Here is a 5,000-nt window from a genome sequence, read left to right as displayed (position 1 = left end):
ACCGTTCCGTGGTTGGCCTCCCTTTCTCCTCTTACCTGTTGAATTCTCTTGTCGTTTCCGAGGATGAAGACGTGGTTCCTTACAGTGAAGGACTTCACATCTTCTTCCCCCATACAAACCCTTCTGTCATATCCTTAAACGATAACTTGGTATCCGAAATCACACATCATAGCAAATGATGTTCCTTTTTTTAGTCTGAGCATAAGGCGTCAAGATGAATCATTGTTTAAAAATGTGGCCCTTAAGCCCGTTAGAAAGTAGACATTTATATCGTTTTCTTGTTTTTTTTTAACGAATCCATTAGTTTATCTATAAAATCCATTAGTAGTATTCCCAAGTAAAGCTAACGAAATGAATAAAAGATACGTTCTAATGGTCGAAAGCATTTGTCGCTGCTAGCAAAAGTTAAATATGTACTATCCTTAGATATCATACGTGTGTACTATGTCGTTTATTAATTCTCACTGCAGAGGAAACAAATCATCATACTTTTTTTTAAACATTGAAGTGCTCAGAAATAAGCTTATGTTATTAAAAAACTGCTTCACATTTACTTCCTTCAGACTGTTGTATCATTACTAAAAAGCTACAGCATGTATATCTACGCTTGAAAAAAATACATAGAAACTTGTAAACATTTTATATATAACTTCTCATAAAAACTTGCAGCATACATTTTTCACGATTCACCTTTATGTCATTAATAATTCACTAGTACAAATTAATATCAGTTTTAAAAGTTTTGTCAATATACTCGTACAAATAATTCTAATTTGTAGAAGTTTTGAAACAGAAAATAAAAACATTGAGGATTGCTCGTCATTATGAGCAAAAATTCTAATAACTCCAGTATTCAAACTTTACCAGTTTTTGCGTACACTAAACCTACTGACCTGAGCTTGAGTCTCAACGAAAAAAGTAGCGGCCCCAACGTTTCAAAGGCTATACTATCGGTGCCTACATAAGAAATGCTTCGATGCATTATAGCAACTGGGAAAGTGCCATTAAGGATATGGAAAGGGCCTGTAAGTGCTGGTCAGCAATGGATATCCCAACAGTGAAATATCTAATGTCAAAAAGAAGCAAATTAATTAATTGTTCACCAAACACCAGACAGACCCAATGTAGGACAAAGGATAGAATTATTCTACAGTTTCCACATAACTAATGCATAAAAAAATTGAAGATAGAATTATTAAATGAATCATCAGATGTCATGTCAAGCCAGTCAACTTTCAAAACAGCCTGTATATCATGATCTACTGTAAGAGTAAGAAAACATCAAATCTCATATGAACATAGGAATAGAAGAGACTGCTAGAGGTTATAAGACCTACACTAGGCAGTTCCATGTTCATTAACGCCTATCATTCCCATCCACAAAATTATCTAACTTCTTTTAAAACAAACAATGGTTTCAGCGCTCGCTACATGGTTACTAAGTCTATTTCATTCGTTAACACCTCTATTAGTAAACCAATTCTTTCCTTTTTCATTCTTGAATCTAAATCTGTCCAGTTTAAACCCATTACTACGAGTCCTGCCCTGCTGTCTAAATATGGTGAGCTTTTCTGCTTCACCTTTGTTCAGGCCCTTGATCCATTTGAATACCTCTATTAGATCACCCTTCACTCTACGTATTTCTAGATAGTGAAGTTAAGGTGCCTAAGTCTGTCTTCGTAAAATTTTATGGGACTTTGTATCATTTTGATGATTCTCCTTTGTATTGATTCTAGTTAATTGATATTCATTCTATATGACGGAGACCAAGATTGTAGTGCATAGACAAGGATGTGCCTAGTTATCTTACTTAAAATCAAACCATCTGTGCCACAACAGCCATCTTGTGCATAAATATTCACGCAGACAAGGTAATTGTGAGTCGCTTCATTCTTCATATATATAGTTCTGGACCATTAAGTTTACCGGAAGAAGCAGCCTATATTTACAGAACGGAACAACAAAAATATATAGTAGACAATACCACAGTACTAACCTAACTGTACCCAAGGTGGCAGAAAATATAAAAATAATAGAGCAAGCATAAAACAGAAGAATGCTACAGATCCTTGAAGCTCTCATTGTTCGAGAGAGAACAATTAAAATGAGCCTGCAATCACATAACTTCATGGTCATTCCATCACCTAGCGGAGCTATTCCCTCCACGGAAGACACGGCTCGACTGATGACGTCACGTTAGCAGACTCCCGAAACCAACACACCTGATTGGCCCACGCTTTATAGGCATCGGTACACGTGATTGGCCGATATGCCTCTCTTTGCTCCTATTGGTTATAGATTTTGACACATTAATTTTTTGTTGTTTTATGAACTTTGTCATTGTTTGTTTTTATGAGCTTTGTCATTACTTTTCAGCATTTGCAAAGTGTACCAAACCTCAAGCAGTAAACATCTAAATTCTCTTTTCCTGACTTTGACTGACGTCCTTCGAACGAGTGGTAGTGGGTTTGATTAAAGAGACAAAGTCTAGAAATACACGTTTTGAAAATATTCATAAATTACTTACTGCAGCAGCTATTGCTGTTTTCTTCAAAGAAATAGTTACAGGAAAACATGCTGCCAAGATATACAAATGATCACACACACACACACACACACACACACACACACACACACACACACACACACACACACACACACACACACACACACACACACACACACACACACACACACACACACACACACACACACACACACACACACACACACACACACACACACACACACACACACACACACACACACACACACACACACACACACACACACACACACACACACACACACACACACACATACATACATACATACATAGCCTTGATGGGGTCGGACCTTTTGTTCCTTGGAGATAAATTTGGTTGCTGCTAAGTTAATAATAGCATCTGGTGACCATTCACCTTTTGATGTGTATAGATTAGGAAATTGTTTTGTAAATATATATTTTTTCTTTTGGAATTACAATTTGAATGATATACTGTAGCTACATTCTTCTAATCTATATCACTCAAATTGTAGTTCCAAAAGAAAACTTGCTGAATCTTTATTTCTCAAACAATTTCCTAATTTCAATATATCAAAAGATCAATGGTCACCAGATGCTATTACTAGCTTAGCAGTAACCAAACTTGTCTCTAAGGAACTAAAGGTCCGACACCATCAAGGACACGTAACTCGAGATTTCCCTAGTTCCCTTTCGTAGTATTTCCCACTGTATTTATGCTCCTGTCTTCCTATTCTATGTACATACCTGTTCAAGAGCATCACAGTCATTGGTCGAAATATACGGTTTACTCTATATCTCAGCTTATCTTTCTCCGCGAGTGAGTCCAAGTTTTATTTTACTCATGTGCTACTACATCTACATCATTTTATATATATATATATATATATATATATATATATATATATGTACGTATGTATATATGTATGTGTGTATATATACATATACTTATATATATACATATATATATATATATATATATATATATGATATAAATATATATGTATAAATGCAAACACACACGTGCGTGCACACACTCATATACTTTCTGCTAAATTCGACAGCAGTTATAGCATTTTCCAATTTGCAGGATACTTGTTCTCTTTTTCTTACGATGCCGTTCACTTTCGTTAGAGTACTAAGTTAATTTCTAAAATCTAAGGTTTGTTTCCTCGAGGAGCCTTTCGACCATCTTCGTCACAAGATACAACTCCTGCAGGTACCGGATTGATGGCCGAAAAAGGTCTCGAGGAAAGAAACCATGCATGTATGTATGTGTGTGCGTGTGTGTGCGTGTGTGTATGTGTGTGTGTGTGTGTGTGTGTGTGTGTGTGTGTGTGTGTGTGTGTGTGTGTGTGTGTGTGTGTGTGTGTGTGTGTGTGTGTGTGTGTGTGTGTGTGTGTGTGTGTGTGTGTGTGTGTGTGTGTGTGTGTGAACATATACATGGTAAAGGGTTGCCATATTTGAAGACGACGGGGCATTAAGTGGACGATCAAACATAAAACTGATATCGCTCGCCAGGTTATTTTCATTCTCTCAAAAATTCATTTCTTTCCTGTTATGATTTTCTTTATTGAGAACCATTGAAGAAATAAACAATTGCGTTGAAATACAAATTATCCAATCAGGAAATCGAAGTACTAAAATACTGAAGGCTTCAAATGAATGAAGACGCAAGGCTTGGGAGGATATAAAGGTTAGTTCAAGAGCTGTGTAGCGACTTATAGACGATGACGTAAGGAGGTCCTTATACATGGAGGTGGAGGTGGGGTGTGTGTGTGTGGTTGGTGGGATTGTGAGGTGATGGAGGGAGATAAAGGATTACCCTACTAGAACGTTACTCCTGAAAAAAAAATAATAATTCAAGCATTTCGAATTTACTTATTTTCATCTAAATGAGCTAAACAACAGACAGAAATTGTTAACTGAAACATGAATCAATTGCTGTATTTTTACTTTTACCGAATACAAAACATGTGACTAACATATATGATACTTCTGTGATACTTACCTTAGTATGGTTTTCGTCCCTCCTCTTCCCACCTCTCCTTTCCCTTTCCTCTCGCTCCTGTCCCTGCCCTCCCCTCCCCTCCCTAAAAAAGAAAGAAGAAAAAAATAAAATTATTTCTATTACAGAATAAAAAGAAATATCACTGTGCAAAAAAGAAAGGGCGAGAAAAGTCCTTGGTAAAGGGAAGAAGGTTGTGAAAGAAGCTTCGCCGCACTAATAACGAAAGATGAAAAAGAACATTTAGAGCCAAGAGAAGGGGGAAGCGAGTGCGGGTATACTGGTGGGAAGGCGAAGAACAAGAAACATTTTCACAGAACATTCACCAACAAAGAAGACTTACTTCTTGCCACACCACTTACGGGTCTTGGTCAACACACACAGCAGTATGAGAGTTCCTTGGCTTTGAGTAGGTGTGCCCCGCCTGTGTTATGAAGACTGTTGAACTTCAGAGCGTTTTATGGTGCA

This window comes from Oratosquilla oratoria, chromosome 19, assembly GCF_046742065.1.
Source record: "Oratosquilla oratoria isolate Oo_2021 chromosome 19, ASM4674206v1, whole genome shotgun sequence".
Lineage (NCBI taxonomy): Eukaryota > Metazoa > Arthropoda > Malacostraca > Stomatopoda > Squillidae > Oratosquilla > Oratosquilla oratoria.
The sequence above is the reverse complement of the archived record's forward strand: the minus strand, read 5'-3'. Positions refer to the sequence as shown.